This window comes from Ambystoma mexicanum, chromosome 5q, assembly GCF_040938575.1.
Source record: "Ambystoma mexicanum isolate Mex_15411 chromosome 5q, UKY_AmexF1_1, whole genome shotgun sequence".
NCBI lineage: Eukaryota > Metazoa > Chordata > Amphibia > Caudata > Ambystomatidae > Ambystoma > Ambystoma mexicanum.
In genome coordinates this window covers 1,378,911,763-1,378,939,686 of record NC_090933.1, presented here as the reverse complement: position 1 = coordinate 1,378,939,686, position 27,924 = coordinate 1,378,911,763, and the positions used below count along the sequence as shown (strand labels likewise).

General features: G+C 46.1%; 1 protein-coding gene across 1 annotated transcript in view; it reads left to right on the top strand.

The window, feature by feature from the left end:
• The first annotated feature begins 2,178 nt into the window (after positions 1-2,178).
• The window catches only part of LOC138498176 (zinc finger protein 345-like), a 122,218-nt gene continuing 96,472 nt past the window's right edge, over positions 2,179-27,924 (top strand). The window contains exon 1 of the mRNA XM_069622060.1: positions 2,179-2,284. The gene's annotated coding sequence lies outside the window, so the exon portion shown is untranslated. The remainder of the gene's footprint in view (positions 2,285-27,924) is intronic.

The window sequence follows — 27,924 nt, the reverse complement described above, 5'->3', positions numbered from 1 at the left end:
AAACATGAGCTGGACAACTTGAAGTTCCAGAAGCAGCTCAAAACGTTACTCTTGTCCTCTGCTTTCTCTCTTGCCCTACCCTGCTCACCTACCTGACCTAACTGTTAGCCGCACGGACTGGTTGCTTGGCTGCCCTCTGAGTCTCACTAGGTAACAGGCTCTGATCGGTCACCCCTGCACTTCCTCTGAGCCTTCCACACAATTATGGGCTGTAATCTGTAACTCCTACGGCCCCTTGTTTCCTTACCCAAAGCCACACTGCCCTGTGCTGCACTTACTCAGAGCACTGGTGATCTGCTGTTACCCCTCCCTCTCCCTGGCACTTTCCCCCCCTCCCCTTTGCACTTCTGTTTCTCACACTTGCACGATCTGAATGTCACAACGCCTAGTAAGATCATTGTCTTGTCCTCCCTCTGTCTTTCCGCCCTTGTCTTGTCGCGCCTAGAAACACTTGTGTACAGGTGCGTTATAAATGACTTATATCATATCACATATATTGGGCACCACCAAGCATCACAGTTTATCTGTCTCTTGGCTTACTCATGCCAACTTCTGTTAACAAAATGTCCCATGAGCTCCTCGAGAATCTGTGTCACTACCTATACAAATGAGAGAATACTAAAAAATCTTTGTCTGCGAATCGAGGAGATGCCTGATTGCTTCGGTTTCCTGATCACCTATAGCTCCTTTCAACACCTATCATAATTAGCATGCTTCTTGCTCAATTACAGCATCTCCCTGCCTCTGTTCCATGATAAACACATATTTGCATGCACTGGCCAGAAACTTAGCTGCGTGAAATGATCTCTATGATGTCTATGATCTCATAGATCAAACTCTATGCAGCGATGTATTATACATTCCCTTCCGCTGTACAGTGGGATACTAAACATCTCCCCTTTTTCACAATATAGAACAAAACAAAAATGTAATGTATTTGCTAAGAAAGCAATATAAAAGATGTAAACTGAAGTTTGTAAATGAAACCTCACTTTCGATAAAACATTCAACACAGTTGAACAAAATACAAGAAACCACGTAAGAACAACCAGTGAAATATTGGCACTATGTACATGAAACATTAATAAAATTCACATGGATAGTGAGAGCACACTATTCACACAATCTTTAAGATACTAAGGCCTTCTACATACTCGTACAGGGCGAGTAGTGCCTTTGTTGCGACTCTTTTCTCTATGAACATGTACTCTTGACTGATTCTTCTCTTTATTCACACTAGAATCCTAAACACAGGCTTTCCTGTGCATCCACAGGTTTCTCCACACATGTGCATACAATATTGACAGTCCAAACTCTTCAATATGACACTTCAACTGCACCATGTTTTGACCAACCCACAGCTCCTTGCACTCTGCTGTCAGGACAGATTAAAGATCAAGCGTGTACCCTTCTTACTTCCAGACTGCATACGGTCTGCCTTAGAGACCTCAGGGTATTAAGCGCTGTATAAATAACCAATTACAATGTTACACTGGGCTACCACACTGCGCATGCTCCATCGAACTACTTTTTAAAAAAAGTGAAATACATTTTTTTTTAAGTTAATTGATTTGTATTCCTCAAGCTACTTTCTACATTTGGTCTTCCGGGAAACATAACCGCGCATGCGCTGCAGAGATCTCCTGCTCTAGGGAGTCCTCTCTCATCGTGCGCATGCTCAGTGTACGGACATCCTGCTCAGGCTTCCGCGCGGCAGGTGAATGTGCATGTTCAAATGCCACTTCCTGCCGGGCTCGGTGGAGGTTCGTCTATACGCATGCTCAGTAATCCACTTCCTGTAATTTTATGGTAAGAATCTCTTTGCGCACACTCTGTGTATGGACTTTCTGCGCAGCCTCCGACCAGTCAATATTCTGCGCATGCTCAGTACATTGCGAACGTCACGAGCGCTTAGCGCATGCGCTCATTACTCCGAGGCACTTGCGTTTTTTGCCCCGTGGCATCTCTCTGCGCATGCTCAGTATATACCCTTACCACGCACCCTCCTGTGATAGGCGGCCCAGCCTGCGCATGCTCAGTACATCGCCGCACAGCAATTGCGACTCGCAGAAATTTCTCAGCGCATGCGCTCATGAATCCGAGGCGCCGCGTTTTATACCCTGACGCATCTCTGCGCATGTGCCAAGAACCTGGGCGTTTGTACGCATGCGCAGTTCATTCCTCTCTTCGCGCGGAGCCAGCTCTATTCCCGGGTATTGCGCTCATCCCGGACCCGGTACCGCTGCGCCTCGTGAGGGAATCCCTCGAGGCTGATCTAACGGAGGTGAGAGGCCGAGGCCCCCAAAGTCACTCTCTCTTTCAGCGCAATTGTTAAGGCTAGAGCTTTCTCCTCTTAAACCTCCCCCAAGCCCCTTCAAGCCTTGTGGGGAGAGAGAGAGGGGGAGGGGAGGGGGGTGGGCATAATCCATACCTGCCTACATTTGGAAATCAAAATTCCTGAGAATTATGCCCCGCCCATAGCCACACAAGACTCCGCCCATTTGCACACGGCTCCGCCCACACGCCCCGCCCACCTGTCAATAAGGTCATTATGCTTACTCTAGCATTGGAAATCATTCATTCAGTGCTATAGGGAGCAAACTGAAGGCGGCGCCGCAGCAGAAATAATGCTGCTGCTTTCAATCCATGTCATTGGATTGGAAGCACTATAATTGCGGCGGTCGGGGGGTCGCATTGAGGGAGCAGCGGCCTCATATAGTGGTGATGCGGGCGGTGGGCACCAACATTTCGTGCTGTTTCCGGGTCCCGCCCACTTCACCCGATGGGCTACCGGCGGCAGCCAATCAGGCGGAGAATATGAAGGGACCCAAAAAGAATCTCAAAATTCTTGCGATTCAAGGCGACCCGGAGAAATGCTTAAAATTCCAGAGTCTCTGGAAAAATTCTGGAGGTTAGGCAGGTATGGCAGAGTCCACTACACTGGAGCGTACCTGCAGATTCTAGTGTTGGCTTATATTATTGTGTGGAGTGTGGAAGCAGCGCCTAGAAGCTCGTGTGGCTTCACAAGATGGATGGGAGATGATCATTGAAGGATGTATATTCCGTAGCTCTTCTTTGCCTTCTTATTTAATCCCTGTAATATTTCTGGCAGAAGGACTTTGTTGAGTTCAGGGTCTGGCCACAAATGACTCTGACATTCCAGGTGAACAGTTAACTCATTTACTTAGTTTATGGCTAATCAAATACAGTTCTTCAAACAAGGGGACATAGGACATATTCTGGCATCACATTGCTTTGCTGGAGGAGTGTGGCTGTACATAACAAGTATGCATTGGTTGTTGGCCTTCCGATCACCTGTGAACCAAAGCTTGATGGTGAATTGGCTTTAAGAGCCATGAACAGCAGGAACCTGAAAATCAGATGAGCACATTAGTGTCCGCTCTTCTCCTGAGACTGGACACATATGTAGGTAAGTACTCTACACAGGTACTCCTTCCAGTACTCTTGGTATCCTGCCTTCTGGTACTGGACACATAAGTAGGTAAGCACACTAGAGAGGTAATCCTTTCAGTACTCTTGGTATCCTGGCGTCTCCTGGCTCTGCACACATTAGAAGGTAAGCACACTAGACAGGTAATCCTTTCAGTACTCTTGGTATCCTGGCATCTCCTAGCTCTGGACACATAAGTAGGTGAGCACACTAGACGGGTAATCCTTTCAGTACTCTTGTTATCCTGGCATCTCCTGGATCTGCACACATTGGTAGGTAAGCACACTAGACAGGCAAGCCTTTCATACTCTTGGTATCCTGGCATCTCCTAGCTCTGGACACATAAGTAGGTGAGCACACTAGGCGGGTAATCCTTTCAGTACTCTTGTTATCCTGGCATCTCCTGGATCTGCACACATTGGTAGGTAAGCACACTAGACAGGCAAGCCTTTCATACTCTTGTTATCCTGGCATCTCCTGGATCTGCACACATTGGTAGGTAAGCACACTAGACAGGCAAGCCTTTCATACTCTTGGTATCCTGGCGTCTCCTGGCTCTGGACACATTAGTAGGTAATCACAATAGCATGTTGATCATTTTAGTACACTTCACATGGAATAGAAACTTTTTCAATGAGTTTAGAGACAATAACATTGTCTGGCTTGAACTACCATTTCATGGGACACATGAGAAAATATCAACTGAGCTAAGGAGCCCACAAAGCAGCCCTCTATACGGATGATTTACCTCAGGGTTATGTTGAAAGGAAAACAGAGAGGGGGTTTGACAGTACCATATAAAGGCTTCAGGGACTGAAGGTACACCGTGAAATGGAAACGGGGGATACTGCATCTCACCCAGGGACACCCTCCTTCCATTTCCCAAATCTCCATCCAGGTGCTCCTCCCTCGCATATTCACTTCCAAGGTTGGGATCCAAAAGCGATGGCCTTTCCCTGACCACCTGAGCAGAGGATCCTGGGAAAAGGAAGGGAGGATGCCTTCAGGTTTCTCACAATAGTACCAGAATTGCACAAAGGTCCCTAGCCTGCATAAGTGGAGTGCAGACGATGCAGATCTGTTGGCCAACATACCTGCCGGTCTACAACATGAGCTCCCCACATTTGAGGCCTTATGCAACAGCAAAGGCCTGTATATCAAGTTAACTAAAACCAACACCATGACATGGTTCCCTGGTGGGCGTTCTTCTCGAGCTGTTGTAAAATGATACCGCAATAACCATCTTCTGGAAACTGTCGACTCATTTGCCTATCAAGGTCGGTACCCACTACTGTGGCACGATTGCAGGTCTTGCATCTCAGCTAGAAGGGAAAGCAGCTCAGTTTCCCTCAAGATTTATAGGGCTCGGGCTAGTCCAGCCGTTACACATGGCACTGAAGTCCAGGGCTCAGGCTAGTCCAGCCGTTACACATGGCACTGGAGTCTAGGGCTCAGGCTATTCCAGCCATTATACATGGCACTCAAGTGTGGAGCTCATGCTATTCTAGCCATTACACATGGCACTGGAGTCTAGGGCTCAGGCTATTCTAGCCATTACATCTGGCACTGGAGTCTGGGGCTCAGGCTAGTCCAGCCATTACACATGGCACTGGAGTCTAGGGCTCAGGCTATTCCAGCCATTGCACATGGCACTGGAGTCTAGGGCTCAGGCTATTCCAGCCATTACACATGGCACTGAAGTCTGGGGCTCAGGCTATTCCAGCCATTACACATGGCACTGAAGTCCGGGGCTCAGGCTATTCCAGCCATTACACATGGCACTGGAGTCTAGGGCTCAGGCTATTCCAGCCATTACATCTGGCACTGAAGTCTGGGGCTCAGGCTATTCTAGCCATTACACATGGCACTGGAGTCTAGTGCTCAAGCTATTCTAGCCATTACATCTGGCACTGGAGTCTGGGGCTCAGGCTAGTCCAGCCATTACACATGGCACTGGAGTCTAGGGCTCAGGCTATTCCAGCCATTACACCTGGCACTGAAGTCTGGGGCTCAGGCTATTCCAGCCTTTACACATGGCACTGGAGTCTAGTGCTCAAGCTATTCTAGCCATTACATCTGGCACTGGAGTCTGGGGCTCAGGCTAGTCCAGCCATTACACATGGCACTGGAGTCTAGTGCTCAAGCTATTCTAGCCATTACATCTGGCACTGGAGTCTGGGGCTCAGGCTAGTCCAGCCATTACACATGGCACTGGAGTCTATGGCTCAGGCTATTCCAGCCATTACACCTGGCACTGAAGTCTGGGGCTCAGGCTATTCCAGCCTTTACACATGGCACTGGAGTCTGGGATCATATTTCTTGCCCCACAATCCAAATAACGGTTAACACATTTCTAAAGCGCCTACTTAGCCTACCACACCCTCTGTCCCGGTGGCCCTGGAGGTGGGACTAATGGAAATAAAATACGTCATTATGCTACAGCCTGTGTTATACTGGTTATATGGATGTGCTCGCACTTTACAGGGAAGGCCTGGAGGAGGTGCTGCATAGACTTGGAGGAAAGTCACTGCCGTGGTTTAAGCACGTCAAGAACATGTTGAAAAATACTGCTCTTGAAGACCTGTGGGAAGATACTACCAAGTTTGGTATTAATTACAAAAGCAACACCAAGAACCATTTCAATGAATAGCTCCTGGAAAAGACGAATAACAATTTAAGAAGAAAAAGTTGAGCCAATTACATTGGAGACCAGACAAACGTGGGTATGGAATCTTACCTCAACTACCAAATAAGTTCCAGGCGAAAAGCTTTTGCACTGAGTTTGGCCTAGGCAGTTTACTGTTTGCTGAGTTCAGAGCTAAATGGGAGAAAAATTAATTGTCTTTCTGTCCTTTTTGTTCCACCATGATAGAAGATGAACCGCACTTTATCTTCATGTGTCTGAGATATAACCTCGAAAGGTGGCTACGGCTGAGGCCTCTGTGGCTCCAGCTGCACCGGAGAACCACTGGCTCTGCCCTTCGTGCCGTGGCATGGCGGTTTCCACCTATTCTGACTTTGTGGCGGGTTCCACGTCTCTACCCTGGATTGGTGCTGAGCCTCTTGTTTTATGGTGGGCAGCACTTCTCACTATCTTCAGACCGTACCTGCGATGCATGAGCATCTTCTATTCTTTAATTGAGCATAAGCTTTTGAAGCTTATCGTACGATTCCTTTGTATGAATGTATGAGTTTGTTTTCTTTAATGGCGATTCTCCGCCAAATGAAAGAATATGATGACAACCAGCCTTGCACCGTATATCCCACTAAATACCGGCATTGGTTCCAAAAACTTGATGTTGCAATTCTTAGGCGGTGTTAGGCAGAAACCTGTGCAGTTCCCTTAGGGACCACTGCAAAAGGCTTAGGACTACAGGTGGTTGGCAGTAAACCCAATTGGTAGCAGTCTGTACCACCCAGATGTACCTGGTAGCTGTGGCTGAGCAGTCAGACTTCTCTCTAGAAGAGTTAGGCAGTATATAGAGCATACACAATAGGTACAGAGATACAGTAGCACAAGCAAACACTGACCAGAGCTTTGGTATCAAAGTATATAATTATTTATTTAAACACACACACTTGTAAAATACACTAGCACTAATATGGCAAGCACGTTCAAAACACAGTCACTATTAATATATATACATCCCTGATCACTTATTGAACAAGTCTTAGTTAAAACACCACTTATTTGCAGACAGAGGTGAGCGCTTAACCTAAGATGGCACTCCAATAAGTTATTTAAAAAGGGAGGGAAAAAGGCTGAATTATGAAAGCACACAATACCAACACTTTTAAAAGAACCACAGCAAGTCAGGAAGGCAGAGTCTACTGGAGAGCAAGAAAGTTCATATGCCAGGCCCACTCTTAGAGCAAGGCGAAATGTGCCCAAGATCACACAGTTGAGAAATGCTTAAAAGTCTTTGTAGATAGTTCAAAAAGGGTTGGATCAGTTCAGAAAAGTTAGTTAACAGGCCCCAGGCTAACCCAGGTTAGACAGACAAGGATTTACCGGTCACCTCAAGCAGTCTGTTGCAAGGGAAGCCAGGCGGGACACAGTACCTGAAATGGTGAGAAAGCTCCAGCGGGGGCAGTTGTTCCTGGCAGCAGGTGCAAGTCGGTGTTTCGTCCAGAGGAAGAGGAGATATCGACGTGGAGGAAAGTTGAAGGTCGTTGCGCTGCCAGGGAAGAAACCAGCCGCGGAGTTTCCCGGTTAAAAGGTACTACCCTTTTATTCGCCGTAGTGGTGAAACGTGGCTATCCGGCCGCCGGGGTGCTTGGCACAGGCGATTCGACCACGGGACGATCCAGGAAGGCGAAAAGAGGGCAAACTGGTTATCCCCACCAGTTCAAAGGAAGAAGACTCTCCGGAATGAAGATCTTCTCTGTCGTCCGGAAGTGGTGAGACGGTTCAGCAGGGCTCCACCGGTGGTGTTGTAGTTGCAGGTCAGCTCAGCTTCTCCCTCTTCGGATTCTTTGGTCCTGTGGCGACTTCTGAAGTTCCAGTCACCAAAGCCCTGCTTTTATGCAGCAAACCCCCATTCATCAGTTCTAGCTATCAATCAAACATGCTAAGTGGTGAGCCGGGGGGTTCACCACTGGGCCAATCACACAAGAGTGCGACTTGAGTTGCCAGGGCAACTCAGTCCAGGGTGCCTAAACCCCCCTGCCTCACATCCTGTAGACCCAGACAGAGTGGCACCACTTTGGAGGGCTTCTGTGCAGAAGCCCGCCAAAAGTGGAACAAAGGGCTCGACTTGGGTTTGGAGTTACACAAGTGAGCACAGACGCCATTTTGGCACCAAGTTCTGGCAAAAAATCCCAACCGGTGAATTAATATTAAATAAATAAACCAGCGGTATGTTTGAGGCTATGTTAAAAAGTGGTAGCCTCGAACAATGGGAAAATCCCATAGGCATATATTTGCGGTTGAACATAAAGAGTAGTTTCCACAGCCACCAGCCAAAACTCGATCAGGGGGGACTGGACAGTGCCCCCTCGAACAACAGACCCAGGGGCAATCGAATTGCCCCTACCAGTACGTCCACAATATGATGGTTGGTACTGGTTCTGTTCACAATTTAAGACTAGTAAAGCCAATGGTGACTTTACATGCCCTGAGAGACAGTAGTCAGTCCCAGGGTATGGAGTCTATATTTGGGGATCACTATGACACCCCTGTGTTACTGCACTGAGGGTGCTGTGTAACACACATACCAAAAACACATGAAGCCCTATGGAGTAAAAGACCCCATAGCCCATAAAACACATCTAAAGTCAAAGGAACACTCTCAAATCATGCTTAAGAGTGGGAGTAAAAGAGTCTCACTCTTAGCAGGAGAAAAAAATAAACCCCAAAAATCCAGCAAAGCTGCTGGGGGACTCACTAGGTTTGGGAAATTAGCCTTTACAGAGAATTCTCCATAACAGGCGGTCATTACATGTTTTGCAGAGCAGTAAATGTGGTGCTATAAATTCTGGCAAATCCGTTAATGCATCCCAAAAATGGCACGCGCCGTCCACATATCGAGCACATTCCTACACCACAGCAAAGTCATGGTTGCTACATTATTTTATTCATGATACAAAACCGAGAAATCATTCATGCTCAGCACACATTTACACAAACACTAACATGGAGTTCATGACACACATCATACACTTGATCTAACTATACCATGCCCTTGTTCCATTCCGACCCAAGCGGCTTTTCATTGGATCCTATCCAACTACCCTATTCCTAGTTCTGCCCCGAAGCTTAAATATAACCTGTTGAATGTAATAATGTCAAGTTCATGTATTACTAGTAAACTCAATTCCTAGGACCTATACACTATACAAAGGGCTAGTGCTTCGCTCTAAACGAGGTCAGTTGAGACCATAACAAAACGTGCATACCATGAAAAAGACCTTAACAGAGCATCCCAGAATTCACAAATAAACACAGCAGTGATTGCTCACAAATTAAATATCTGTTACACCTGTAGAGTATATCTAAATCTGCTGTGAATGTGCTTATTTTTACCACCCCGCCAAACTCCAGGGGTTATTTGATTTAACTCCAGCGGAGAGCTGAAGATAAATCGGACCCCCCACCGGCTAAACACAACCAAAATTACCAGCACACGTAGTGCCGGCAATACAGATAATTCCTCCTTGGAGTCCTGCGGGAATAGGTGGCATTCCCACCACCTGTAGTATCCCGGATATCCTGGGATATCAGGTGAAGGGAATGCTAATTCCATTTGCCGGTATCCGGCCAGTATTACGGGCGTGATACCTGGCAGACTTGTAATGACCCCCTTAGTCTTAGATAAACTTTCTTGCTGGTTGCTTCTAAATGTTAACCCACCCATAGCTGTATAATCTAAAAGCATAGTTCAAAGCCACATTTTATTCTGCTCACAATTTGATTTCTAATATGTATCCCCTTCTAAATGAAAACCTTTATCAAAATCTATTAGATCTGGAAATGCTACGCTCCATTCAGAATACCCTTTCCTGGATCATTTTTATTAACATTACTATACTAATAGTCAAGCAATCTGTCTACCACTAAGATTTATGTCTCGCAACACTCCACTTCAAGGCTACACTCGGTATTTGGCGGAGTGGGAAGTGGTGTTTATTCTGTTACCACCACTTTTTTGACACTCGGCCAAACTGAAGGGGCCCGAGGGACCCTCGAATATGGAAACAAGGCGCATTCACCACACACAAATGGATACGCCAAACACGAGGTTCTGTTCCCAAAATCTAGGGTTTATTGCAATACAAAATAGTCCCAGTTGGCCAAGTGGTCCCACGCCCCGCGACGTGTGTCTAACAGACCTTGGGGAACGCAAGAGAGTGTGAGACGTACATTAGTTACATATATACAAAAGGAGCACCTTACAATCAGCAATGACACGGTATGACACATTCAATGCCGCCCTCAATTCATTTCCCTTTGAATTAGAGGCGATGATTGACCATCGTGACAAATATGACACCTTAGACCACCATATTTAGTAACGGTTTGCAATATCCAGTTTTACAGACACCATTCTTTGTTTGCGAGAACACAGCGTTTCTGTTTTTCATGGGCAAGCTGCGCGTAGGAGACTGGCACATACCAGGCCTCACTATCTCTAAGTTTCGATTCTCGCTCTAGAAGTCAGCCCGCTCTCCGGGGCCTCACTGGGCTTGGGAGGGGGGTGTCATGATTCGACCTCCTTGGAAACTGTGGGAACGATGGAGGAAGAGATGAGCCACTTATGTTTATTGCGAAGTCGGCGTAACGTTCTAGTGTTGCATTCCGACTTTGTGGTGATCGTGATGACATGTTTAAAGATGTGTCGGTTCTAGCACTTGGCGCGTTGCAACCCTGCTCTCCCTATTGGGTTTCCACGCTGCTCGAGTGTTTCGCTTGCTGCTTACCTCTGTGCTTTCACTTGTTCCTTCCTTTGTCCCTCCTGAGCATTTTGCTTCCGTGCCTCTCTTTACTCTTTTTCCCAAAACGCTTCCTTCGGCTGCTGCTTTCACTCGGCATTCAGTGCCGTTCTCCTCGTTCCAGTTTCCTTTTTCTCTTGTCCTCTGCCCTCCCACTTACCTACGGATTCCTATCTTCAGTCACGGCTACTCCTGTCCCTCTTGTCGGAACCTTCCAACCAAGTCTGTCAAACTACCGCATCCAGTGCATTCTGGGAATTGGAGTCCCCGCGTTCCTAAGGAATCTATTGAGGAAAAAGAAACATATTTACTTGGAATTCCGAGGTCAATCATCAGAAGATCTACATCAGGGTTTTTCAGCTGATCTTTTCCCTGAAGTGGGGTGAACTCCCTGGGAGCCCCTACTGCCGGCTTATTGCTATTAGGCAGTGTGGCTTCCAGAGGAGCTTATCCTAAATCCGGCAAAGAAAAGCCTAACGACTACTGGCGTGAACGAAGACAGATATCCTCAGAAAGTTCATCCTGCGAAGAATCTACAGATGAGGAGGCTGAGGAGGTGGGAGACCCAGTGGGTGAATCTTTTTCTGCTGTCAAACCTGAGAGTTTGCAATACCAAAGGATTGCCAGTCTGGAACAATATCAGGAGTTGGTAAATGCGATACAAGGAACAATGTAGAGGTACAGACCCTTAAGACAGACAATGCTGCTCTTAGAGCAGATAATACTGCCCTGAGGCAACAGTTACTCCTGAGAGAGGATGCCCGAGGAGATCTCCCTTCATTACCACTATCATGTGGCAAATATGGAAACCCAAAGAAAATCAAAGAGTACTTGGATGCATGTTTGGTGTACTTTACGTTTCGTCCTAAAGCATTTGAACATGACAAAGCTAAAGTCGGCTTTCTAATATCCAACATGATGGGGAATGCCCTAGCATGGGCCACTCCGCTAGTGATAGGCTCAGATCCTGTGTTAAATGATTACGGCCTTTTGTACAGCTGTTCCGTTACCAGTTTATAAAAGCCTGAAGTACAATATTCCTCATATGAGCATTTGTTAGATACCAGACAAGGGACATCGGATGTACAAACATATGTTTCTACTTTCCAAAGATTGGCGCAAGAAACCGGATGGCTGGATTCGTCTAAACAAACATTGTTCCGAAAAGGGTTACACGAGGAGATTAAAGACGAACTGGCCAGGATAGCCAGACCCTCCACCTTTCAGGACTTGATCACACTGGCTCTACAGATTGAATATCGTCTATCAGAAAGACGGGCAGCAAAGAAAAAAACCCAAGTCCTACCCTCCGTTGACTCCTAACCTTTTGATCCCCTCTGAGAAGGCACCTGTAACGTCTAGATCTGAAGAACCTATGCAGATCGGATCGACCAGAGGACCTTTGACAGCGGAAAGAAAGCGAAGGAAAGTCCTGAATCTTTGTTTGTATTGTGGCTCGGAGAGACACTTGCTTCGAGACTGCCCTGAAGTTCCTCCAAGAAAGGCGGGAAACGACAGACCCCGACCCTGAACAGGGACAAGGAAGGGGTTCAAGCTGTTAATCCCTATCTACCTACCCCTTCAGTCACCTTAGACGTCTCACACCATTTGATGGTGTTCAAAGTATTGCTCAAGTGGGCGAACCACACCAGAGTAGAATGTCTTGCTATGTTAGACTGTGGGGCTGCCGGCAACTTTATGGACGACCAATGGGCAAGAACTCAATCCATACCGAGGAGAGCCAAGATGCAGCCTATTCCAGTTGAATGTGTAGACGGCACTCCCTTGACTTCAGGACCCATCATTGAAGAAACCCAGGACATATCGGTACAGATGCATTTTCACCAAGAACAACTGGGATTTGACCTGATAAAGGCTGCACATTTTCCAGTGATACTGGGTATACCTTGGCTTAGAAAGCACAATCCATGCATAGACTGGAAGGCTAATACAGTGGAATTCCGATCCGAATATTGTTCAGGCACTTGTTTTCCTTCTACAGAAAAATCATGAACTCAAGAAAGACCGGTACCCATACTTAGTGTGAACCTTGTTCCCCCGCAATACAGAGCATACACTGTTGTCTTTTTGGATATACAACCTTTGCCTCCACACAGACCAGAAGACTGTAAAATAGACTTGCTGCCAGGGGCAGTGGTTCCGTTTGGAAGCATGTTTCCCTTATCCCTCCCAGAAAAGAAAGCCATGAGGGATTACCTAAAAACAAACCTTCAAAATGGATTGATCCAAGCATCCACTTCTTCAGCAGGAGCATCGCTGTTCTTCATTCCCACAGAACTCAGGCCCTGTATCGACTACAGAGGCCTCAAAAGCTCTACCATCAGAGATAGATATCCTATGCCTTTAGGACACTTCTAGGGCATTATGAGTATCGAGTAATGCCCTTCGGTTTGGTCAATGCTCCCGCTCAATTCCAACGATTTATGGACAAAATCTTTGCTGATCTATTATTCACGTCCGTTATTGTGTATTTAGATGACATTTTGGTATATTCAAACACCCTGGAAAACCATCGCCAACATGTTAGAGAGGTGTTGCAAAGGCTCCGTCTTAACAACCTTCTAGCCAAACCAGAAAAATGCATATTCGAAAGCATTACAGTTCCTTATTTGGGCTTTCTCTTAAGCGCAGATCTAATTGAGATGGACCCACACAAGACTGAAGCAATAACCCAATGGCCTGTTCCTAAATCAGTCAAGGATGTACAATGTTTTTTAGGCCTAGCAAACTTCTACAGAAAATTTATCAGTGGGTTCTCGGAGATGGTTTTACTCATCACTGCGTTATTGAAAAAAGGAGTGAAGTTTACATGGAGCCCGGAAGCAGATTGGGCCTTCAACCAACTTAAAGAGGCCTTTACCACGGCACCTGTACTCAGACAACCGGACCAGACATTACCTTTCATTCTAGAGACCGACGCCTCCCACGGCGCAATAGGTGCCGCCCTTTTGCAAAAGAAAGAAGATCACTTGGAACACTCGGTTGCCTACTATTCAAGGACGCTGAATCCTAGTGAAATAAACTATTCGGTACTCGATAAGCTTCTCGCTATCAAAAGAGCCTGTGAGGAATGGAGGCATTTATTACAAGGGGCCCAACACCCCTTTTGTGTACGTACAGATCACCGAAACCTGAGTGTATTGCAACAAATGGATTGCCGAAATTCGCGTCATGCTAGGTGGGCCTATTTCTTTTCCCAGTTCGACTTCGTACTCACCTATGTACCTGGGAGGGACAATCAACTAGCAGATGCTGTATCCAGAAGTAATGGAGAAGAATCGGGGAAGTACACTGGACAAGAACTTCTGTTATCCGGGAAGAGATTTATTGGCACTGTGAACTTGTTTTTATAACAGGTGTATGACGCTCAACAGAATGCATCTATCCCACAGGAAGGATCACTAAACAAGAAAGGGAAATACTGGTTTAGAGAGAACCAACTGTACTTAACAACACAAGAACTCCAATCCATGGCCTTATCATCGTGTCATGACACACCAACGGCAGGGCACAAGGGTCAAGCTGCCTCCTTGGAGATAATCAGAAGACACTTTTGGTGGCCTACAGTTGTCAGTGATACCAAAGGTTACGTCTCTTCTTGCCCCACATGTGCCCAGAACATATACAGCACAGACAAACCACTGGGTCTTGTATAACAAGAGGAACCTCCAACCAGGCCCTGGCAACATGTTTCAATGGACTTCATTGTGGAATTACCTAACTCTATGGGTCATACGGCCATTATAGTGGTAGTGGATTCATTCAGTAAGCTGGCTCACTGTGTCACTTTAAAAGGAACACCCTCTGCTTCAGTTACGGCAGACGTGTTTCTTCGAGAAGTGGTCCGACTACATGGAGTACCATTTACCATCGTGTCTGATAGAGGATCCCAATTCACTTCCAAATTCTGGACTTCTCTTTGTAAACAACTACAAATTCAGCGAGCTATGTTTTCCGGATTCCACCCAGAAAGTAATGGTCAAACGGAACGACTCAACGCTACTCTAGAACAGTACCTAAGATGCTTTTGTAACCGGGTTCAAGACAACTGGCACCAACTCCTGCCAGTCGCAGAATTCTCGTACAATAACACCTTTCATTCAGCCATAGGCATGAGCCCATTCAACTGCACCTATGGGTATAACCCCAGACACTTACCTTTTCCCGAACTACAACCTACTAAAGTACCTTCACTTGATCAGATTTTGGGGGTTCTAAAGGATACCCATAAAAAGGCTCAAGAAGCACTGGGACACAGTCGACAAAGATACAAACGATGGGCCGACCATGGAAGAAGATCCAACCCAGAATGGCAGATCGGAACCAAGGTCTGGCTTTCGACCAAATTCCTACCCAGGTGGGTTCATCCAAGAAAGTTTGCTCCCAGATACATCGGTCCATTTACCATAACAGAATGCATCAATCCAGTGGCATTCAAATTATTGTTACCACAGTCCTTACAATGAATCCATCCAGTGTTCCATTCATCATTACTCAAGAAATACATTCCTGATCCCTATAATAGGTGATATAAGAAGAAGATCACAAGAACGATCGTACCACAAGAATATGAAGTATCCCGTATTCTGGATTCCAGGTACAAGCAGGGTACTGTACAATACCTTATCCTCTGGAAGGGGTATCCATGGTCTGAAAGGACCTGGGAACCAGCAAGGAATCTTAAGGCCCCTCAACTCCTACATCTCTTTCATAGGTTGCACCCCGGTAAAGCAGGAGGAATGCCATTGAAAAGGGGTCATACTGTCATGATTCGACCTCCTTGGAAACTGTGGGAATGATGGAGGAAGAGATGAGCCACTTACGTTTATTGCAAAGTCGGCGTAATGTTCTATTGTTGCATTCCGACTTTGTGGTGATCGTGATGACCTGTTTAAAGATGTGTCAGTTCTAGCACTCGGCACGTTGCATCCCTGCTCTCCCTATTGGGTTTACATGCTGCTTGAGTGTTTCGCTTGCTGCTTACCTCTGTGCTTTCACTTGTTCCTTCCTTTGTCCCTCCTGACCATTTCGCTTCCGTGCCTCTCTTTAGCCCCAGATGGCTGTTTGTCTCCGCCTCCTTCTGTCTCCCTGCATTTCAAGAACAGTCTCCTCCCTGTTGTTCCTGGCAGAGAACATTTTACGACCCTTCACACTTAGCCTTTTGTTTCACTGGAGGAAGTCCATTGTCTTCTGCCCCCTCCCCACACTGCAGACCAAATTCTTCCCCCCACCCTATAATTATCATTTAGGTGTGATTTCCTGGTGGAGAGAGCTTGAAGGAGAGCTGTTGTTCCAGTTTGGGTGGCTTTTGGCCAGGCTTACATTTAATGTTAATTCTGTTGCATTTTTCCTTAGCTTAAAAACAAACTTGTGATTTCAAACTAGCAGCTATAACACTTATTTCAGATTCTAAACTATGGGATTAACAATTACAACATAGGTTACTCTCAGGAACAGGCCATTTACATTGCAAACCTTTGCTTTCAGTTTAGACAGATTTTAAAGTTTATCATGCAGGCTTCTCACAGCTGTCATTCAGGTGGCCGAGGGTACTGCGCCCAGATTTTGACAGATTTCACAAGCAGGCAACGTTTGCCGTGGATATTTCTTTGATACTTTCAGATTTTCAGGACATTGTATGTTCATAATGATTTCTTATACTAAGTGAATTGTAGCACCTAGCAAGAATTCTGGATGTTTGAGGGTGTTTTGTACCGACATTTTGCAGTTTCAGCAACCAAGAAAAAGGGATTTAAAGCAAGATTTTGGATTTCTTTTAGCAGAGCACTGTTTTTCCGTCTGTGCTCCATTTTCACTTGTTGTGGAGCCCAGTTACCATTTTTCAGGAGTGAGATCTCGGTTCCACCACTGACTACATGCGTGGTAGATTAGGCAGCCATCTTTTTGTGTTTTGCAGAGCGCGGTTTTCAGAGGTTTTGGCACGCACAAGGGTTTTGCGGCCATTTTGATGTTTTTGGCACCATCAGAACACAGGAATGCTGCATGGCAGAGCAAAAGTGGGTCAAGACATCCCACAGAGTCGTCTGCTTCTCCCATCAGTGCTGGATCGACAGGTTCTCCTCGCCTGTTCTGGATGGGCGTATTGAGCGATACTCCAGGTCCCTTGAGTCTTTCCTCCCGGTCCCCGAGTGGTCCTCCTTGGTACTTAGAATCCTTGGTTTCACTGCTATGAGACAGAACAGAGCATGGTTATGGAATTTTCCCCACTACTATTCATCTAATGGGGCAGATGCATACATTGAATACTGTTTACAATACCCCCCGTCTGTAATTCCCAATGATTTTGACAGGTGGAATGGTTTAAACAGTTGGAATTTTCCTAGGGATCCGGCATGTCCCCCTCTGGGTTTCCGGATGGCTCCTCTATTTGCCGCAGAGTGTGCCTGGGATGGCAACTCTTCAGCTGGTTGATGTGGACCCACTTGTCTTCCCCTTCTGCCAAACTGCCCTTGGGGATGCGGATTTTGTAGGTGACTGGTGAGATTCGGTCTACAATTTCAAAAGGACCCCGCCAAGTAGGGAGAAATTTGCGCTGTTTGGCCTGGTTCCTTTGGAAATTGTACAAGTAGACCCGGTCTCCTACTTGGTATTCCTTTTTAGTTGTTTTAAGGTCATAGTGCAGAGGTCTTCAAACTGTGGTACGTGCCCCCCCAGGGTGGCGCGGCTGCAGCCCAGCATGAAATGTAAAAAAAAAAAAAAAATTAAAAATAAATAAAATAATTGTTTTGTTTTATATTGGAGGAAATGGGATGGGGTAGCTCACATGGTCAGACTGGACCATAAAACGGTCTTAGGCACCAATGAAAAAATGGCCAGCAGTTGAAAATGGATATTCAGTCCTTTAGTCACAGACTGTTTGAATAGTACCCAAGGGGTTGTTTTTTCTTCAAATGTAAACAAATTGTTATAATTAAAGGATATTTATTCAGCAACAATGGTCAAAACTACTAGCTGCATAGTGAAGTAACTCCTCAAACTGGCCCACATTGGCCAAAAAAAGTGGGCCATTTTGACTGGCCTACACTAGCATTGTGCATTTTTTGTACGGTCATCGCCCTTTTGCCCTGTAGGCCAGTCCAAGCCTGCCGGCTCATCCATAATGGGTGAGGGGGTGTTCACCCACTGGCCACCTCACCCATTATGGAGGAGCTGAGGAGCCAGCCCAGTGAAACACTGAGCACTCCCTCAGCTGCTTTTTCCAGCTGAGGGAGTGCTCCTGGGCTGGCTGAACTGTCAAAGGGAAACACTGTTTGCCTTTGACAGTTCATTTCCCCAGGCGCACATGATCACTGAGCCATGCAACGCTGGGGGTGTTTTGCTTCGCCAGCCTTGCATAGCTCATTGGAAATTCTGGCTGGGGAACTGCATGTATGTATGTGCGAGGGGGTGCTCCTGCGCCTCCTCGCACATACCGGCAGAGCTACCTGGAGCGGAGCATTTTAGCAACCACGCGCAGGCCCCTGCAGAAGGTACGTTTATGGCAATTTATTTTTTATTGAACTGTGAATGGATGTGTGTATGCTTGTGTTATGGGACTGTGGTGGGAGCAGGATGGGCGGCAGCACTGGGATAGTGGTGGGAGTAGGATGGGGGAGAGCCCAGGGTCTGTACTGGGAGTAGGGTGCAGTGACAGCACTCAAAAGTTCATAGCGATTACTACATACTGTCCATCTGGAACTTTTGGGTGGGCCCGGCCTGCCCAAACTTTGCTCAGGGGGGGCCCAGGCCAAAAAAGATTGAAGACCACTGTCATAGTCGGTCTTCATACTGTCTGCAGATCTTTCTAGATTCCGCTAAGCATAGGCAAAAGCATGTTGAAGGTGTTTTTCTTAGATTCTCAACATACTCATGAGTTGTGGAGGCATTCATCAAGGTCTGCTCTTGGATTCTGTAGAGCAGATGCTGGGGAAGCACCATCCTTCGTCCAGTCATCAGCTCAAACAGAAACATTTTTGTTGCAGAAGAAGGGGTAGATCTGATGGCCATCAGGACAAGGGGTAATCGAATGTCCCAACTTGGCCCAGAATCTGCCACAAACCTTTTTAATATGCTCACAATTGTCTTGTTGTATCTCTCAACTCCACCACTAGAGGCTGGCCGGTAGGCAATGTGTAGTTTCCTTTTGACCCCAAGTATCTCCCACATCTTTGTCATCACTTTGCTAGTGAAGTGGCTACCTTTGTCTGACTCAATCCTTTGGGGTAGTCCAAAACACGAGAAGATGTGATTGATCATCAGGGCAGCTGCTGTTTCTGCCTTGCAATTTGGGGCCGGGAGACATTCCACCCATTTAGTGAACAAGCATGTCACGTTCAACATGTACTTGATCCCCCTAGAGGAGCGAATCACGGTCCCGATAAAATCGACTTGTAAATCTGACCAAGGCAGTGTCCTCCCCCTCTTTTGGAGGGGAGCACGGTGTGTGAGTGATATTGGCTGAAATTGTGCACACACAAGACACCCCTTCAAGTATTGGTCGAGGTCCTGCCCCATGTGTGGCCAGTATGCCACCTCTCGTAAGATTTCTAGTGTCGTATGAAACCCCCGATGACCGACTGTGGCCACATCATGGGCGTGACTTAGCATCAGGCTTCGGAATGTGGTAGGGATCACCCACTGGTCATGGCCAGCTATGGATCTCCTCACCAACAAACCGTCTTGGATTTGTAACATTTTTGGACATTTCATCAACACTCTGAGGTCCTCTTTCCCAATGTAATCGGTATCCGTCAAGGAAAAGTTCTCGGGGTCCTCAATGTGTTGATAAAACTTACCAACAAGGCATAAATTAGTTTTCAAAAATTGATTAGCAGATTTTGCTTATTAACATTTTTTTGATTAGCAAATGAACTAATTTGATTAGCAATTTTGTACTAATATTGAATGTCACTAGAATTAGTTGTACCCCAAGATATAGAATTAGCAAGAATGTAGAAATTATTTATATGTACCTCTGAAGTATAACATCAGTGCAATGTCTGTAAAATGTAAAGGTTTGCCACATGAATGGCAAAACAAAGCTCTAAAAACATTTTTCAGTTCAAGGATGTGTGGCTGGGTCATGCAGTCAGTGTTGCAGCACAGTTTTAGTGTGGGGCTGAGCGCAAGCAAGTGGCTGGTATTGATTTCTCCCACCGAAACGGGCAGGAGAACATTAATTCCCAGCACGGCCACCTGCACCAATAACACATCCTTCTTGCAGAAGGCCTTTGAATTACATTAAAAAGATATTTTTAGAATAAAAAGTTGGGATAGGCTTTGCTTACCTCTTAAGGCATGTTGCTAAGTCACAGTGGGAAGGTCCTCTCTGCCTAATCTTCCTCTACACTGCAGACCAATTCCTACAAAATAGGCAAAAAGCAACTCATTACCTATCCACAACAATGCACAATCACTCTGGGGGTGGGGGAGGGCTCGAGAATCGACAGCCGAACAAATGCCAGCACAGCCACTTGCCAACACCAAGCCCAGCAATCGGGGAAAGCGTTGGGGCCTTTCACCTTTATGCAAATTAGGAGGTTTGCATGTATTTTGCCCCAGAGCGCCTATACAGAGCTCCAAGTTTCCTGCATAAAACTGCAGAATCATTGGCTGCATCTGTAATGATTCTGAGTGATTCTGAGTTTTATTTGTTTTTGTTATGTGTTAAAATGCCATCTTCCACTAATGCCAGCTACCAAAAAGTAATTGGGGCTGGGGTGGGCGATTTAGGGGGGCAAAAAATAACAGTTCAAAAGACTAGATATGTAGACTTAGCCGCAAAAGGGGAGGGTACATCGAGATCAGGACCTTTTGCCATGCGCTTCTGAACAGAGGCATCAGGCTGTGAGATGGCAGACAAGATAAGTGCAGTTGGATTCTGGTAAACATTTTAAAAACTCTGAAATACTTTTATTGCAGGCTGTGTGTGAGAGAACAAGGGTGTGTGGGGTGAGTAGGAGTGGGAATGAACACTAAGAAACATGGGACAGGGAGCAAGGGAGAGTGGGGGGCTATATGCAAGATTAGAGCGCAGTTGTGAGTGAGAACTCGGGTGCAAGTACTGTGGGTGACTGCGATTGAGAGCTATCCTGCAATAATGCATGAAAACTAGTTTTGAGTAAAAATGACAGCTAGAGAGAGTGAGAAGTAGCATTATCTGAAAACATAAGTGAGTGTGAGAGTAGTGTGCATGTTGAGAGTGCTAAGGTGTGAGAGCTAGGATGCAAGAGTTAGAACTATGGTGTGAGAACGAGAGCTTTGGTTCAAGAGTGAGAACTATGCTGCCGCTCACATGCTCAGAATTGTCATTTCTCAACAGGACTGCAACGCAACACTATAGCATTGTGTTCTGTATGTTGAGTGCTTCTTCACCCCCAATATGGATTCACGGCTCTCTCCCAGTGTCTAAATAGTAGATCTGTCTACATTCAATTGGCAACAGGCATGTCTGGAGCTGCCTCCTATCCATAAGCCGCCGCTCACCATGTGATGACGCTGCATCCGGGCTGGCCTGACAAAACATTGATACAATGTTTTGAGCCCAGCCCGGGTGCTTCTGCCCGCTTATTTTATGCCTTGTACCAATTATTGGATCCCCTTTTCGAGCCGTAATCAAATCAGCATCTGAGGTATCCTTACTCCATTATGCAGAGAGTTCATTGTGAGCATTTGTCTGGGACCTAGTGATAGCAGTGACCTGGATTTCCCCCAACAGGGACTCGATCTCAAGTAGATCCCCTTGAATGGCTCTGGTTTTGGCCAGCTGATCAGCTAGGTCATTCCTAGTTTTGTCTGGTCCCTCTACTTTAGAATGACCCTTGATCTTTTTACAGTAGATGGTCATCCCATTCGAGGTGACCAGATCATCAATATTTTGTATTCATTTCCCATGTTTCAATGGTTTGTTATTAGCACGTAGCATGCCTCTGGTTTTCCAGTTAACCAGGTGCTCCACGAAACCGTTCCGTACATAATCTGAATCAATGATTATGACCAGTTCGTGGAGTTGGTGTTGGACAGCAGTGGCTTGACTACTTCGGGGACCGATTTTGTACCCAGCGGATGTATCTGGGGCATCATTCACCCATGCATTCCCTATGACAGCCACAAGTTCCTTTTCCCCGTTGTCAACATGTTAGGAGCACCCATCCACATAGACAGTGGGCATTCCCTCACACTGGTCCTCTTCATAGACTTTGTGTGGGGAATTAAGGTATGCCTCCATGTTGTCCTTAATTTTAAGACTTTCGTCCTCGAGACAGTTTTCTCTGGCACAATCATGCAAGTCAGCCAGACCTTGCGCGAGGGGACTCTTCTTGTTTTGGCCATATCTGACCACCACAGGAAAGCCTTGGATTGACAGAATCCAGGAAGTAATTCAGGAATTACTCACATTTCCGGCCCGGGTTCTGTCACTTTGGATATAATGCAGAGGCTGGTGTGGAGTCTCCACTATGATGTGTTCCCCCTGGATAAACGGGTGGTAATTCTTCAATGCCGACATTGTTGCCAGGAGTGCCTTCTCACAGTCGTTGAATTTTTCCTCCACAGAGGATAAAGTCTTACTCGCATAGAAGATTACTTTATTGACCATGTCATGCTTTTGATATAATGCTGCAGTCAAGCATGTATCTGAGAACCCTGTCTCTAAGAAGAACTCCTTGTTTTTGATGGGATAAGCTAGGCAAGGCGCTTGTGAGAGGCTTCTTTTGAGTTGTCTTACTGCCTCGGCTTGTTCTGGACCTCACTCCCACTTGACCCCCCACTTCAAAAGATGGATCAGGGGTCTTGTGATCTCTGGCTAGTCCTCAATGAACTTTCTGCTGTAATTAGTTAGTCCAAGGAGGCTCCTTAGTTCCTGCAGAGTTGTGGGGTCTTTTATTTTCTGGAGGGCTTCTACTTTCTTTTCCTGGGGACAGAGACCCTGAGGAGTTATCTCATGCCCCAAGAAATTGACACGGGTTCTGCACCACTGTGCCTTTTGAAAGAGTTTTTCTCCGGCGGCCCTCAACTGTGTCAGAACATAACAGATCTCTGCTATGTGTTCCTCCACAATTGAGCTTTTGACTAGAACATCATCTACATAGGCCAGGTTACCCCTCTCACCCAGGTCGGGCATGGCCTTGTGTAGAAACATTTTAAATTCATTGCCCGAGTTGATGTATCCGAAGGGAGTCCGGGTCCACGTGTACTGTTGCCCCCGAAGGTAAAGGCCAGCTTGTATTGGTCCTCCCTACTGATAGGTACAGTTCAGTTCCCATTGGTCAGGTCAATGGCAGTAAATACCTGTGACCCCTGGATCTGGGCCAGCCCTTGGTCAATGTAGGGAAGAGGCCATCGGGAAGTATGGACCCGTTTGTTGAGCTCCCTTTGGTCAGCACAGAGTCTCCACTGGCCGTTTGGTTTCAAAATCCCCAGCACCGGATTATTGAAGGTGCTGTGGACTGGCCGAACTATCACACGGGACTCATGGTTCTTAATTATTTCAGTAAGGGACTCCATTGATGCGAGAGACAAGTGATATTGCCTCACAAACACTGGAGTCATGCCAGGGTCCGTGGGAATTGTTGTTGTGTGGATGTCGGTGCGACCACAGTCATATGAGTCCACCGCAAAGAGGTCTTGAAAATCTAAGAACACTTGTTTTCAATTTTTGCTTTTGCTCCAGAATCTCACAGGCATCAGCTAGGTTGACTCTCTCTTCAACCATCTGCCTGAAGCCCGGAAAGACTTCCGGTTTGGCTATCTCAGCGGCCTCCTCCAGCTGGGTGGAGAAGTCGCTGGTCAAAGTGCTGATTTGGACTAATGGCTTCAGGTGGGGAAGGCAGTCCGCGTGGACTTGAAAGATCACCTCATCCCTCCTGAAGTCACAGATCACATCTTCATTACCATTGGGGCAGGAAGAGTACACCAGGAAATTCCCCCCATGCCGGGTGAAGATCCTGTCTGGTGTTGTGTCATCGTCGCTATCACTGTCAAAACAGTCCTTGGGGATTGGTCCTAACAGTTTATTACCTAAATCTATGAAAAAATGTTGGTCATCAACCGCCATTCCAATAATGGTGCCTGTGCCCAGACTGATACTCTTTAGGTCACTGTTATCCACCTCTATTGGAATGGTGTCGGGTTTACCCCCAACCCCTGCAGTTGGAAATGAGCACTGAGATGGACATAGGCGTCAGGGTTTTTCAGTTTCTGTCCTCTTTTAATTTTTAATTCCAGTGAGAATCGTCGGGTCCGTTCTGGGATGGTGACTTCCTCTCCAATCTGAATTTCAACTGCATATGGCAGCAGTGGAGCTGACCGAAATGCTTTCTCTGTGTCATCAAAGTCCATGGGATTACCCGCTAATCGGGACCAAGCTTCTCTGTGTCATCAAGTCCATGGGATTACCCGCTAATCGGGACCAAGCTTTGAAGTTTATTAGGTCCAAACTAATGGCAAAGTGATTGAGAATGTCACCGCCTAAATAAAATGCAGCAGGGACATCTCGCACGACCCAACAATTATGGACTATGGAAATTTTGAGCATACACCCGCTAGGCAGGAGATGTTTGGTATTGGGTGTTTCCAGGTCCATTTCCCATTTGTCTAACAGTTTAAGTTTAGTTTATTATTTGATAATGCGCTCCAAACCCAGGGGTAGCCGGGCGCAGCGGGCACAAGAACACATAAGCTTATGTTACATACAGAAGATACAGACAGAAAATGCATAACATGTGTTATTACCGTTTTTTAAAATACAAATATTCAAGGGATACAAGATGTGGGTGCCTCACATCACAGAGGGCAGCGAGATGGTCTATAGACAGGTTTCAAAGGTATTGTGGTAATTATATGAGTGGTTGATCTGGGCCTAGAGCAGGGGATCGGTTTGTTGGTCGTCATTAGTCCAGAGCCAACTTTTCACATTACATCTGAATCTAGAGTAGGGTAGGTTAGCTCTCAATGCTGTGGGGAGTGCATTCCAGGCACGGGCAGCTCTAACAGGGAAGCTAGCTCCACCCGCTTTAGTTAGTCTGAATCTGGACGTTTCAAGTAGGAAGTGGTTAGAAGCTCTAGTATGGTAGTTGGAGGATTTTCTGGTCAGTCTGGCCAAGATGTATGGGGGCGCGGTATTGCTCAGTCATTTGTGGGTGAGAGATAGCGTCTTGAGGAGAACTCTGTCACTGATTTTTAACCAATGATGGTCTTTCCTAATGTTAGATATGTGTGCTCTGCGGGGTATGTCCAAGGCTGCTCTAAGAGCATTATTCTGCAGTATTTGCATTTTGTTTATGACAGTTTTACTGACACCCGCATATAGTGCATTACAGTAGTCTAATTTGGACATTACTAGGGCATTGGCTAGTGTGATACAATTGGTTTTGGAGAGGTAGGGTCTGCAAGCCCTGATTAATTTGCAGGTGTAAGCAGTAGAGGAAGCGAGGGAGTTAACTTGTTTTTTGAGAGATAATGTTGAATCAAGGTAGAAACCTAGAGTTTTTACCTCAGTTTCCGCTTTAATTATATTGCCATCTATGTTGAAGGGGAGATAGTTAGGGCTGAGTTTTTTGAGGTTAGAGTCGGAACCCAGGATCAGTATCTCTGTTTTGTCGTCATTCAAGCAGAGGCCGTGGGAGGCCATCCATGCCTGAATGAGGAGGTAAATCTTGTTTACTAGAGCTGTGTCTTCGACAAAGTTGCCAGATAGTGGTATGAGGATTTGCGTATAATTGGTGTAAATTATCCCCAGTCTGTCAAGTTTGTCGAAGAGTGGCTTAGTGAAGATGTTCTACATTGTGGGGGAGACACATGAACCTTGTGGGATGCCACAGGTGATATGTATTGGGTCCGCTGAAGCTAAGGGGGAAAACACTCTCATCGTACGGTTGGCTAGGAAGGATTGTACCCAGGCTATAGCTTCACTTGAGAAATAGGTGGCAGACGCTAGATGGTTACATAACACTGCATGGGCCACCAAGTCAAAGGCCGCCAATAAGTCAAGGAGGAGGAGCATAGCTGTTTTACCTTTATCCTTCAACTCGTCGATTTGTGTCTTAAGGTCGATTAGGGCCGTTTCAGTACCATGTAATGTTCTGAATCCAGATTGGCGTGATCCTAGTAGTTGGTTAGTCTCTAAATAGTTTTGGATCTGGAGGTAGGCTACTCTGTCGATGATTTTAAGGAGAAATGGGACCGTAGTAATGGGCCTGTAATTGTTAGGGATAGCTGGGTCGAGGGTCTGTTTTTTAAGGAGAGGCAGTACCCAAGATTCTTTAAGGTTTGTGGGTACAGTGCTGGATCTAAAGGAAGCATTGATTAATTTAGATGTGAAGGGTGCTAAGTCTCTAGCTGCGTCATTAATAACTTGTGCTGGGCAGCTGTCACCTTGACAGTTAGATGGTTTCAGGGATGATATCACTTTTTCAGTTTCCAATATGGATATGTTGGTAAATCTGAATGGTTTGCAGTTGCTTTGAGTGACTGTACTAGGTGTATCAGACAAATGGGTAGCATGGGTTCAAGTGGAGCTCAAGGACGCTTTCTTCTTAGCAATTTTAGTTTGTAGGGTTGTGATTTTATTGGCTAAGGCATTTTGGATGCTAGTGCACCATTGTTTGTCCTTGGGGACATTGTCTATGGGAGCAATCGGATTTTCCATTTCCCGGAGGATGCAAAAGAGTTCTTTGGAGTTAGAGTTAGCTTTGCTAATTCTCGCATTAAATGTGTCTTTTTTAGTTTGGATTATTTCCTTCTTATATTTTTTAGCAAGGTTGTCGAGTGAGGTTTTATTCTCAACTCAGGGTGTGTGCCTCCAGATAGCTTAGAGTTTACGTTTTTGGATTCGTAATTCTTTAAGGTGGGGGGGAACCATGAGTTCAGATGAGATTCTCATTTACTTTTACGTAATTTGGTAGGGGCAATTATGTCCAAGGCTTTGGACATAGTGTTGTTAAACGTCTCGACTAGCGTATTGGGGTCAGAGTTAATATCACTAGCCGTGAGAGCTGGTAGGAGGAGTGGAAGTAGTTTTTCAGCCGTAATTTCTTTTTTGCTTCTAGTTGGCATAGGTGGTACTATTTCCGGATTATCTAATTTAGGAGGCTCTATAGTGGATGAGAAGCAGATGAGGTGGTGGTCAGTCCAAGTTTGTGGTAAGATATTCGATATGGTAGTGGCACAGTTTCAGTTGGCTATCCAATCTAATGTACGTCCTTTTATATGAGTGGGGGCTAAAACTTTTTGGGTAAGGCCATGATCGATTAAGATAGATTGGATGGAGTGGGCCTGTTTGTCATCATCATCATTGAATCCCAGGTTAAAATCACCTAGTAAAAGGAGCTTGGTGGAATCTTTGATGATATTAGTGAGGAGGCTGGATAGGTCTTCCTCAAAGTTACCTAGCGGGCCTGGTGGTCTGTATACCAGAAGGACAGTTAGTGTACTGTTATTTGAGATAGGTATTTTAGCAGAGAGAAGTACACAAGATGTGATTGCTGGGTGTGGGGTCAGTCCTACAGCTAAATTGGTTTTGGCGATGATGGCCAGCCCACCTCCCATAGAGTTAGGTCAATCAGCTTTTAGTAAATTGTAATTGTCTGGTATGGCAATCATGAGTGCGGGACCTGCAGCATCGTGGAGCCAGGTCTCAGTGATAGCAAGGAGATCTAGGTTATCCATGGCAAGTATGTCGGCAATTTCTGTGTTGTGTGCTATGAGGAACCTCGCATTGATAAGGGCTCCTGACAAGGTAGGGGTTGTGATTTTTTCTTGTAGGAGTCTAGAGTTGGGAGGGTTGGACCGCTTTTGGGTATGGGGTGGTCATTTTGTATTATGGGGTACCTTTCTGCAACTAGGGCAAAAGGGTTGGGGTTGGAGGCAGTTAGAGTTGATATAGAGCCTGAAAGACTAGTTCTTTTGTTTTTGAGGTCATAGAGACGTGACAGCCTCGCTCTAAGACGCCGGTTTCTCTCTTGCACGTTGCAAGGTATGGAGTTGGTGTGGGCCATTGTTAAAGTGCTAATTAGAGTGGTCCA